Consider the following 13,781-nt stretch of genomic DNA (forward strand, 5'->3'; position numbering starts at 1 on the left):
ATAGCATGAGATTTTATTTTAAATAGATAAAAAATACCTTGTGATGCATTTTGAAAACTATAACTAAGTCAATATTCAATATTACACCACTCTATTATTATGTTTTAAAAAACAACTTAATAATTAAATAAAAAATATGAAAATTATTACTAAATAAAATACGTTATGAAGAAAAGTCTTAAATGGGGATTGGTTGTTTTTTGAATAACGTCATTCATTTTAATATAGTAAATTTAATTGTTATTTTATTTTCAGGTAAGTTCAATACAATCAGTTAAATTAACATAACATTGTTAAGACAAAGAAATTCTGTAAGTAAATTTAGTATAATTATTTTTTTATTCGGAGCTATTGTACTAGAGAGTCTAAAATCACCAGACTTTATCTTGGCTTACTGTAAATTTATCAATCGTCGATGCTAATTTTTATTAAATAGAAAACTTTATCGTTATATTATTAATGAATGTATCAAATATAATTATGTATATATGATTTTAATTTGAATTTATAGTAAAAAAATTATGATATTATTAAAAAAATACTTTTTTTTAAATTTAACATTACATAGACTGCGTTGGAATGAATAAAAAAAAAATTGATATATTATTTTAGATACTGGATATAATCAAAAATGTTTATTTACGAATCGGTTTTTTTTTAAATGGGAGATTAAAAAGCGCTACTTTTCGGTTTTACATAATCCCGAATAATACCTATGTTTTGCTTGAGTCAGTTTTCACAATAATCAGTTATAAATCGATACAATTACCAATCTTTTATCTAGTACATTAAACATTTTTTACGGTTGCGTGTGTTTTAAAATCATGACAGTTATAATTACTTTATCCATCCTATCTTTGTTTTAAAAATATTATTTCTTTGTCTTTCGAAAGTTCGATGTTTACTAATAATAAAATCGACACATAACTAAGGTTTAACAAGATATCAAACACCAGTTATTTTCAAATTCAATATTATTCGGTTACTTGACAAATGATAAAGATCAGGTGTTATATATTTGAATTAAATCAATACACAGCGGAAAAATTTAACAATTTACATTTTTTGACGTAACTAATTCTTTGCAGTTTGGTTAATATTTTATTCTTCAGCTTGCAATTTGACCTACTCATGTGGTATTTTTTAAGTGGCGTTTAATGAAAATGCATTATTTTATGTCATCATTAACTAAAAGGTCCAGTAAAATATATAAAACTTTTATCATATATTACTAAATGATAAATGAAGTACTTGCAAGATATGAGTATTATATATATATATATATATATATATATATATTATTAATGATAGTAATCAAAATATTTAAAGATACAAATAAATAATCTAAAGATGAAATTCACAAATGTATTTTAAAAAACATTTTTTCATAGAAAATATGATGTTTGCAAAAAATATAATTAATTTATTGTATATTACCTATAGTTGAAAATTTTAAAAATAACCTTATTTTATGTAATAATTTTTATCTGTATTTGTATAAAATGTAAATAATTCAAATTATTATATGAGTTATTATCGAGTTTAAATTCATAACAGAAATCCCTCATACGACGTACAATGAAATTAACCTTTCCATTGTATTTTTATTATAGTGAATCTGTGTTTTGAATTTATAATTGGTCTTATTCCTCGAGTAGTGAGTGTGCCAGTGACTGAATTTTGTGAATTATGTGTGACGACAAATTACCAAAAATTTATCTCGTATACATACAACAAATTACGTTTTTACTTTAAGGAATTAAGTTGGCAGTAAAAAAACTATACAAAGCCAAATTAAAGTAATATACTTAAAGTCAAATACGAAGTATAAAGTATTTCAAATCTAACCCCAATTTACTCTTAATTTAGTAAACATTTTGAATAGTTCAGAGTGATTTTTATTCAATATTAATCTTTTATTGAAATATTAATTTTAGAAATTAACGATAATCAAAAAAAGATCAAATATTACTTATTGATTTATGTTTATAATAAATTTTTTAATTAGAATTTTTTTTAGTTATGATATAATAATGATACACATTAGGTCATTTTTTTTTATCATCTGTAAAAAAATATTTTCAACTTTTGTTACTTAAGTTTTAGAAAGGAATAGTATTTCTATTCAAATACAGTCATCTTTAACACCATTTGAAAGTATATTAATTATACACAATTTATAAATGTACTAAAGAGTGATAAGTTTCAATCAAACTTAATTCTATTATTTACTTATTTTCATTATTGAAAAGAATAGTTGTTCAATCTATCTATAATCATAAAAAATGAATTGTTGTCCGTGACTAAAAATATAAAGATTGGAAAATAGCCGATTAAATTATTTCAAACAACTACAGATAGATGGCGTCGTAATTATTCACCACAAGACATTTTAATCTTTTTTTATAGAATTTTCCTTATAACTATAATTTATACTTGATTATTAATAACAAATATTTAAAAACAAGTAAAAATTTTAAATTAAAATATAATGCACATATTTAAACATTTAGTTAATAATTACTAGCCATTAAAATAATTTCTAAATTAGAGTCTAATTTCATTTTATTTAAAACAAGTAAATTAAATATTATACTTTATTTTATTTTTAATATTTACTAAATATAGTACTATTTATTTCTTGATTTATAAGTGATTAAATAATGTTGACGTCCCCCTATCTCTTATAAGGATGCCAAATTTATTATTTTTAATGACAACACACACATTTTACTTATTATTAGAAAATGATCCAACTAAGATAATGACTTACAACTTTTGTATCAGTATTTCAGAGAAAAGGTTGACCTTGATATTCAATGAACTTAGTTTACTCAAGATAATGTGATCCCCAAACACGCGAATATTATAAGAGTGTGTAATATATAAAAATAGGGTTTTGAAATATGTTAACAAGTTATTTTAATCACTGTTTTTCGACACGTAATATTTATGAACTAATATAAAAAAAAACCTATTAAAACATAAATAAACTATTTAAAACGTTTAAAATGACCCATGAGACTACTGGCTGTTTTAAACAACCATTGTTAATGTAACAACTCTGAAATGTACACAAATAAAAAATAAAAATTGTATAATACAAAATAAAGCATTAAGTCTCAGCTTGATAAACTTTAAGGTTAAAATATTATCAAGTTTTACTAACATTAATGGTATTTTATTAAATACATTATTTAGTCATTAAGTACTTATAAAATAAAGGTATACATATAATTTAGAGTAAAAACAATGAAAACAGAGAAAGGATTATGTTTAGTATCAAATAAATAAAATTATGTATGTATAATTCAAAGAAATATTTGGGCTTCTGAAATATTGTAATGTTAATCGAAAATATAACTGTACTTTTTAAGTTAATGATCTACACAAATGACTTTTTTTAAATTAATTATTAATAACACTAACTTCATTTCTTTCCTACCAAATGCAATACAGTAAAATCCACAAACTATTCATCTTAAAAGTAAAGTATTTGTTAAGTGTAAAAGACATCAAAAAGGATGTGAGAATTGTGAAATGAAATTATGCCATTCTTGGAACAGTTGTGCACCTATAGGTACTCAATTGTATTAACATTAAATAATAATATCAGTCTCCTTAATGAGAACAAATACCAAAACTATTTTTCGATCATCATTGTGTAATTTAATAATATTTTGTCAATTTCAACAAATCTAATAAAAATTAAAAAATGTATTTAAGTTCCTGTATTTGTAAGTGTTCAGTATGATTAAAACGTGATTACTATAGTGTTGTTTAAATAGAAGTTTTGAAAAATGATTTTAAAATTTTTTAAGTTGCATAATAAAGTGTAATTTTCTACGCTTTATTTTCTTATCAGATTCTATTCGTAAAAAATACGTTCAATATAGCTATTTAAGTTTTGTTTATGTATTTTTATTATTATGCAAATGTTTTTATTTAAAACATTTACGTTATACTCTACAGTTAGTTCAGTGCTTTTTTGTTATTGAGTGGTTGTTATTGTATTATTTGAGAAAATTCTTCTGAAACATCTACTTATAGAGTTTTAATCCGATTTTAATGTATTTATATAAAATATAGTATTTACTTGGTTTCATTTTAACTCACACAAATAGAAACTTAGAATAAAACTTTTCTTCGATGATTCTGACTTCGAATCGTTTGTACTTTTACTTGATAATATATAATTTCTTTGTAAATATGTCTGTTCGAGTTTATTTAAAAGTCTTTTGTCGAAAGAAATAAAATTGGTGAAATGCTTTGTAGAAATATCTAAAGTAATTCATCGTCAGAAATTATTTTTCTCGTAACAGAAACAGAATGCATGTTAACTCTGTATGTATACATTAGAAAATCACAAAATCTCATCAATTTAAAATTCATATTTATTGTATTGTTACAATACTATAAACATATTTTAAAATAAAAATATTAATTAATAAAAACGTTTAAATTGCTTATAATAAATAATATTATGTACATACACGTATATTTCTTGCATAATAATGGATCTCATTCAATATAGTTGTAAAAATTATAACGTCATAATATAGTATAATATGACAAATGAATAAACTCAGTTAAGGAACAAAGTGTGACCATTCATTTGAGATAATTTTTTTCATTAAGGTCTTTAAGGTTAGTCGTTAACCTTTAGCGCTTTGGTGTTATATGCTAAAGTATCAAATTATATTTTAATATTTTTTTATAAACAGCTTGCAAAAATAATATATTATAACTTTTACCGTAGTAATATCAAAAGTATTTTTTAATAAAAAATTATTTACTCATTGAGGATTCATTGAGTAATATAATTTCATGTCTGACAGAATGAATAATTTCCGGGTTTCAAATAGGATTAATAGCTGTCAGTGAGTTAGTAGGCTTTAAGGAAAGTAAATTGTTTAAATAGGGACATTATCAAATTAAGTTTATTACAGTCAAGCAAAATCGTGTTATTTTAATTCAATCATAAACGAAATTATTGATATAATTATTCAATGCTACTCGACAAATTTAACCTTTATTTTAAATTGTTTTAATGATATCTGTGATATAAGTGAACAAATTTAAACTTTAAATGATTTTCAAATATATTATTCAATCACCATTTTGAATAATTAAAATATTTTTCATAAAAAATGTATTAGAACTGTAGTATATTATTGAATTTATAATCACTTACATTAAAAAAACAATTAGTTTACAGAGTATGCTCTTGTTTCCGCCCTGTGTACGGAAAATAATATTACATTTGCCACTAGAGGATAAGAAGCAAGGGATAGAAATAATTAAAAGTGATTAATTACATTGGAACACTGGTCGTTGGCTTATAATAAATAAATATATGATAAATAATTATTTATCTTATATTATTATTTGTTTATTAATTATAATTAATAGAGAAGTATAGACAATACAATAAGTTTCAAAATCTCACAACTGTAATTAATTAGGTACACGGGCTTGCTCCAACAATAGATTTAAAACACACTTGTTTATTCAAAAACTTTATAATGAAAAACTAATTATTTAAAAACTGCCATAAGAATACCTGCACAATTATACAATGGTTTCAGTATTTAATTGGCTAGAGTAAAGAGAGTATAATGTCATTGCTGTAGTATGTGTATTTTACTTAAACTATATAAAGAAAAAATGAATGGTTAATATAGTAAATAACTCTAAAAAAACAATCGGAATAATTAAATTAATAGTTAAACTTCTTTACACGAACAATCCATTTTTTCTAATATACCTTATACTTTAAAATATGTATAGACTTTCGATCTTTCAGATGGTAACCCCAATTTTCAATATATAATCAGATTTATTTAATTGAAAAAAAATGTTTCTTGTATAAACTTTTTAATTTTTAATCAAGTACAAGTGTTTAAAGTTTAGGCGCGTTCAAAAAGAAAATGTACTTATTTATAATATACAGCAATATCATATGTCATTATATAGGGTGTTCACTAAGTAAGGAAACGGGTGTCTATTGTTATCATTGTTTGTAACAATTTACCTGTTTCCTTACTTATTAAACACTATGTTACAAGCTACATAAATGTTAATGGTTTATATAAATACAATGCAATTAACACATACACACAAATTGTCTTTCATAAGCAATGCGAGTGTATATATGCATGAGCATTTAGTGTGAAATTCCTTCTATCTTCAATAAAACATGGACACTGGGTTAATGGGTCAGTATAAATCTTCGCTGCCCTTAACTTACATCTCTGTGTACACCTATATTAGTAATAATTAATTATATATTTAGACGATAGTCGTCGAGTATAACTTATATTCAGAATTTTTTAATATTATTGATGATTTAATGGTGTAGTTAAAATTAAAAATGATATTAATAATGTATAGCCGTTCTGGAATTATACAAACAGTCACAAAAATATTAATCAATTTTAACAGATTGCTTTATTTACAACGGTATAAATTCTGAATGTTATAGAATCAGCTGGTTTTTCCGTGAATATTTCTCTTCTGTATATTTTAATCATTTTGACAATATAGAATTATCTTGTTCCTCCGTTTTTAAATTAAATATTAATTTTAACTTAAATTTTAATAGTTGCCATCTATCTACTTAATTAATTTATATTATGGAGTTAGTCATGGCAATATTACCTCTTTTTCTGTTAAAAAACTGCTGCTCTGTTCTAGTTGAACTATATTATAATTATTTAATTGATCAATGGTTATTTTTTTATTTCTTGAAAATGGTAATAAGAATCTAATTTATATTTTTTTTTATATTTGTTATTTTTTCACATTTTTATTGATGATAATTTTGGTAATGACTCTTATATTTTATTTGCTGATGATACTTTATACAACATTATAAAACATTTATACTTAAGTTCTCTCTTATGATGATTCTAATTTTTCACAACATACTTTAAATTGATTTATTGAATGGAGTATGCTCTATTTTTCCTTTTAAACATAATATATTTTGTTCATAATAATAGTTTAGTAATTTAAATTTTACTATCAAGTTTCGAGTATTGTGTAATAAAGTGTCTTTAGTTAGAGAGGAGTTGGGTATTTATTTTAGTTCTGATTTCACATCTACTTTTCAAGTTAATTTGACTAATATTAAAACTCAAAAAATTATTGGTTTTTAAATGGAAATATAGTACACTTTAAAAATAAATATTACATAAAATCTTTATATTGCTTTTTGGTTTGTCTCATTAGAAGTTAGGTTTTCTTATTTAGTCTTCTAGCTACACAACCCATATTTCAAAATTTGAGAATGAGCAATATAAATTTTTAAAAATATTAGCTTTTAAGATGAAACTACCCGTTTCTAGGGATTTTTTTACATTAGTAGAGGACTCAATTGGCCTTGATATATGCGAGGTTGTTCGGCTTAAATTAACAAACATGATGTTCATTTACGACTTAATAAATTTTAGTACTGATTGTTTTGAACTGTTATTCTAGATTGGATTTTTACCTCAGTTCATTTTAATAGAACACCATCTTTATTTTATGTTTCTCAATTTATCAACTGGATTTATTCCCTAGATCTTTGTCACTAGCCAATTCAGTATTTATGTATTGTGATTTTTTTAATAAGTCTCGTGATAAAAATAGTATTTTGACAATTCTTAGATCTACTTTCAATTCTTAATTTTTGTACTTAATAATTTCACTTTTTTTTTATACAGCTTATTTATTAACAATTATTTTTAGTGTATATAATATACTAATGGATTCTTTTTGTAATGTTAAATGTTGTTTTGAATGTTTATAAAATAAACTGCCCGTTCATGTTTTATAAATAATTTCATTTTAAAAACGAAATAATGAAAGAAACTAACGACATTACTTTGTAGTAAAAGTAGATTAAGACATTACTTTTCAAAAATAATTTAATTTAAACTATTTATTTTTACTAAGAAAATTATAAAGTATTTAATATGATGTTTTATAATAGTTAATGAGGTATTAAAAATTTAAGATATATATTTTCAAAAATGCAGTTGTAATAAAATACACTTATTATCTTTTTTCTTTTTAATTATAAAAAGTTATAAAAGTTTTATAAAATTTTTTAAATATTTTGAATATGAATTTTATTTTAACTATTTTAACATTGTAGTTTTGGACGTGTCAACATTCAACTGTTTTTAATAAGTGAAAAACAAATACATTTTTATTTTAGTAATCATGAATTTTATAATAAAATAGAAACATAATATAACGAAAATATTTGAATATAGATGAATAATTAGGTGAACAAATAATTACAATGAGTTTTCTTTGAAATAAAGATAATTAAGTACAATGTGAAACTTTTATTGAATGTTTGATGAATTGTTTTTTATTGTGTTTTAAACTTCATATCTTCTGATATATATTTTAAATAATAAAAGCTTGTTTTTGATATCAACCTTTTTTAATTTTTCTGAAATTATTTTTAAACAAAAACATATAAATTACAATTTTTATAAATCATTAGTTCCATATCATTTTAAAATAAATTCTATTATTTTTTTATAATAAATTATAATAATTATAATTAATTTTCACTTAAATAAAGATGTTGTAAATTCCAGAATACTCAAAGGCAAAATCTATTTATCATAATAAATCATTTTGTATTATATACAGCAATCACATATCAAAAATTATTATTTCTTGTATTATAATATTATTTATTAAAGTTTTAGTAGTACTAGAATTCTAAAAAGTGTATTTAATAACTATTTTTATTATGAGTTTAAAATTTTATATGATCTTGATATTGAAATATGCTATAAGTAATAAGAATACTATTCAATTTTAGAATTTTTAAAAATTTTTGATATTAAGTGTAATTCAGTAGATTTGAATACGTTAAAAGTGTTAAAATTTAAAGAATATAGAATTATTAATATTATATTTATATAGATTGTTCAGTAAGTAAGGAAACAGATTTTTATTGTTATAATTGTTTGTGACAATTGAACTATTTCTTTACTTACTTAATACTGTATAATAGACACTAGTTCATAATAATAAACCTGTTACATAATTTTAAAATTAATAATAATAAAAAAAAAAACCCAGCACAGTGGGGTGGCGGCACAGTGGGGTCGTGGCATAGTTGGGTCCAGTATAGATGATATCTGACAGTGATTAAAATCACTATCATAAAAAACGCTTCGATGCAAATCTGTCAATAGTGTTTAATTTAAAAAAAAAAAATTTGTTAAAATAGCATATTTTTGAATATGATAGCCATTTGCGCATAAAAGATAGGTCATCGGGAAAATTTTTTTTTTTTAATTTATAGTACATAAAATAAGCTTTAATTTGATATATGTTTAAAGGACGCAGTATTTCCGGAACATTTTCAAAAATTAAGTTGAAAAAGTTAGTTTTTGTAAATAATTTGCTATTTTAAATCCTCCCCCCCCCATGAGCAGGCTAAGTGTTAGATTTTCAACAAAATGATATCAAACGAAAAGGAAATATCTAAGGTTTTAGTAGAAAAAAAATTTATGTTGATTTGTTTATTTTTCAAAAAGTTATGGAAGTTTTAAGAAAAAAATGACAAAATTTACCGATTTTTAAATTTGTAATTTTTTTGGATGTTTCCCCCATTTTCGGGGAACGAGGGAATTTTTTTCAATTTTTAAGGGTAATGTCTCCAACTAGATACGATTTGTGATCTTTTAACGTACTTTTGAAAGAAATCGCTCCAGTGAGAGCTGAGAAAAAGTGATAACAGACACAAAAAAAAAAAAACACATCATAGTAAAATTAATACCTTCTCAGATTCGTATCAAAGCTAAAATATCGAAATTTACCGATTTTAAAAATTTTTTTGGGATTTTCCTCATTTGTGAGTTTTTTAATTTTAGAAGATAATGTTTTTCAATTTGATAGGATTTGTGATCTTTCATCGTATCATTAATAAAAATCGGACCAATGAGAGCTGAAAAAAATAGTGACAGACGCAACAAAAGTAAATAAATACATGTTAAAATTAATACCATCTCAGCTTCACATTGAAATTAAAAATGTTGGCGTATTTTTTTGTCATTTATGTGGTTAATATCTTTAACGATATGTGATTTGGGTTATTTTGATGTACGTATCGACAATATTGGTCAAATAGGATTTTATCGTACTTTGTAACGGAATATAAGATTTAACTGTTATAGCCAATTAACATTTAGTCCCTTCGTAAAACTAGAAATCATTTATAAAACATAAAGTATTCATCTTTTTTAATAACTTCTCATGAAATTTAATTTTACTTGGTTCATATACTTTATTATATAGAGTGTTCAGTAGTAAGTAAGGAAATAGGTCAATTGTTAAAAATAATGAGAACAATAGAAATCCGTTTTCCTTCTTACTGAACACCCTATATAAACATAAACACTTACGAAATGAAATACTGTAAATAATATATGTGCAAAACGATTTACTGTGAATTTTAAAAATACATTGAAATGAAAAGCTATTATAAAGCATCGTATTTTACGACAGCAATGTATTTATTTAAAATCTTGGCTATTTATCAAAACAAACTTGTGAGCTGTAATTGACAGTTTGCCTATACACTTACATTTTAAATTAAAATCTTAACACATGATCTTATTGAGGTTTTAAAAAAACTACAACTGTAATTTTTATACTTCTTCCATTTTATCGTATTTAAACTTTGGATTGATTTGAATAAAATTTTTATTTTATTGAAATAATTTTTAATATAATCAGGGTAAAAGTTTAACTCTTAAAAATTTCTTAAAATCTATAGTTTTATGAACAAAAGCCAACATTTTTCTGAGACGCATGTAAGCTCGCGCATAAAATTTCTAAATACACCCGAAAATTTACTTAAAACATTTTAAAACCATAATATTATCGAAAAAAAATTATAAAGACATGATTTGATTCTTAATATTATGGATCTATTTATCCTTTATGGCTGAGTATATTTTTAGAAGTAAAAAAGTTACGAGATACCGGATTTCCATGAACCCACTAACATGCCTTACTATAACAAACATTAATTTGTACAATTGATGAGCGTTTATGACGAATGTAATTTATAGTACACACCGGGTACTTCGATTCCACTTCATTGTAAAATTTTGAAGTTCTACTTTAACATAACATTATTTAATGATCGTCAAAGTAGAATTTTATTTTTTTTTTATCATATTTTGTTATAAAAACAAATCAATAATATTTATTGATTTTAAATAATTATTATTATTTATTTTGAATTAAAATTTTTTATTTTTTATTAATTTCCTTTGAAGGTTTAAAAAGTGTTTAATTTTTTTAAATAGTAAAGGCCTCAGTTAAATAAAAATAGGTGCGCGTGAAAGTGTTCTTAAACCCTCAATTAAAACTGCACCTGAATAAAATATGTGTTAGCAACATAGTACATATCATATGGGTATTCAGTAAGTAAAAAAACGGGTTTCTATTGTTCTCATCGTTTGTAACAATTTACTTGTTTCTTTAATTACTGAACACTCTATATATCATTTAAAATTAATAAAATTAAAAATAAGAATATCTCATTCTAAGTAAAAATGAAAGTAAAAATGGCATCAACTTGACGTATTATTTTGGTGAAACCCCCGGAACGACAGAGTAGTTATCTTTATAACTATAATTTTATTTTAAAACTTTATAAAAATGTTATTTGTAAGTTAAATTAGCTTTTATGAAACCTTATGTCTAACTTTTAATAAGATTTTTTTATGTTTTAAAATCTCTTAGTTCATAAAATGTCTGTTTTGAGAGAGGAAATATGTTTAAATTATTAATATTCACGTTCCATTATTGTTTTTAATAATTAATTAAATCCTTTAAACACTGACGTACAGAACAACACTGTATTAAAGAATTTTTAAATTAAAACAATAATCCTTTCTTTGCTTTAGTAAGCTTAGCTGTGTGATTATTTTTCCCATGTGACACGTGACCACTCGGATTCTTCGCAAAAATGTTTGTAAAAGCACTAGCAAATCCCGCGGTAATCAATTTGGAACGTGCCACCTGACGCCATCTCTTTTCTCTGCGATGCATTTGTTTTGGACCAAGTAGAATTATGTAATACACAACAATACTAAGTGCCCATTTTTCAGTTGACCTGGCCACCATCGCATTTGAGCCTCGTATTATACCGCCGTGGAAGTTACTGATGTTCGGTTCACGGCAGTGGTAGCCTATAACCAACCATTATATGTTGTTCTAAAGAAAAAAAAATTGATGAAAAAAAAATTCATAATGTAACAAAATAAACGTTTTAACAGTTATGACAATAGTAATGAAAAAAAACTGCACTACTTCGGTGGCGGTCGTAAGCAGTCGGTTACCGAGCCGTAGCCGCTTTGTATGTGTATTCGAATCGCCGGCAGCTGGGGTACCTACGCAGTCGGTTCGGTACGCGACGTCGCCCCAACCGTGATTTGTTCTAGTGCTTGTGTTGGTGTGTACGGCCGCGAAGTTCGCAGTGTTTTCTTCGCGGTCGGGTTAACGGAGTGCTGTGTCTCGTTTTTCAAACCGAGTCTAAAAAATATTGCGCCTAAAGGTAAACTAAAGCAATTCTTATCACTTAGACGACCCGCGTAGATCAAAGTCATTGGCGAACTACCAATGGACTGCGCTCGGGTTTAAATTTAGATTTGGAGAAGAAAATTTATGTCATTATTTTACAAAAAAAAAACTTATATTACATTGTTCTCTAACATTTTTATTTAAACTGACTAATGAGCTAATAGTAAACTAAATTCGGAATTACAAAATGACTTTCAGCAATGCTATTACTACTAAATCCACTCTCAAGCACACAACAAATAAATCATTTTTTAATATTTTTCATGTTTAAAATTTTACGTACAACAAATATGTTAGAAGATTCTGTTATCTTTCATGTCTACAAAACTAAGGATACCACTGTCAAAAATAAGATTGTTTTAGTATTGAAATGAATTAACATTCTAGAAGGCGTGATACTTGGCAATACTTATATGTAAATGTCCTAGACACTTGTACTATTATTATTATAAACGATCGTATCATTAATTCGTAATATTTATCCTCATACAATTGCGTGAGCTTACTGATGTTCAAAAGAGTACATTTACATTATAAATAAGTCTTTTTTTTATCACTACTAAAAAATCTTGTTTTTATTTCACTACAAGTATAATTTACCGTGAGTCGACACGAACATCAAGCTTATCTATTTGTCTTATCGAATATTTTCCGTCTAACTATCGCCATCGGGGTGTACATAGTTTAATTCAGTTTGAAAATGTCATCCATGAATTACAATAAAATTAAATAAAATAATAATTTCCAAAGTTACATCAAATTAGCTAAAATTTTGACTTTATAAGCAATCACAAAGCAAAATGGTTTTAACTATATTTTAATAGGTTTTGTGTTACAACTTAAACAGACTATTTATATCATACTAAAGTTATTCGAAAAATATCATTAACACGAAAAACCGATCAATTTTTTAATTTTTATATAATCAATTTATTTTGAGTAAATAATAAAGTCTTACTTCACTCTTTAAATTTTATCAGTTGTTTTGATTTAAATTAAATATACATTAAATTATACTTCTTGCTTTTATTTATTCTCATTAAAGCGAAGCTTTGATTTTGTCATTTTAATTGATATTTGGAGCGATATTTAAGTTTTCTATTAAATTAGCCGTAATCCTCATAATTGGATATGATTTGTGATTTAGAAATATGTGGCTTTTGCTTAAA

The 13,781-nt window shown here is 24.0% G+C and overlaps 1 protein-coding gene across 8 annotated transcripts in view; it reads left to right on the top strand.

Annotated features, from left to right (window-relative positions):
- Positions 1-13,781, top strand: part of LOC126901008 (cAMP-specific 3',5'-cyclic phosphodiesterase) — a 323,154-nt gene that overhangs the window by 185,684 nt on the left and 123,689 nt on the right. For 2 of the 8 annotated variants that reach the window (XM_050677096.1, XM_050677097.1), the window contains exon 1: positions 12,440-12,586. The exons of the other annotated variants lie outside the window; for them this stretch is intronic. The gene's annotated coding sequence lies outside the window, so the exon portion shown is untranslated. Of the gene's footprint in view, positions 1-12,439; positions 12,587-13,781 lie in introns of those variants that run through there. 8 annotated transcript variants of the gene reach the window in all.

The sequence above is a fragment of the Daktulosphaira vitifoliae genome, unplaced genomic scaffold, assembly GCF_025091365.1.
Source record: "Daktulosphaira vitifoliae isolate Bord-2020 unplaced genomic scaffold, ASM2509136v1 Scaffold_3, whole genome shotgun sequence".
In the NCBI taxonomy this organism is placed as follows: Eukaryota; Metazoa; Arthropoda; class Insecta; order Hemiptera; family Phylloxeridae; genus Daktulosphaira; species Daktulosphaira vitifoliae.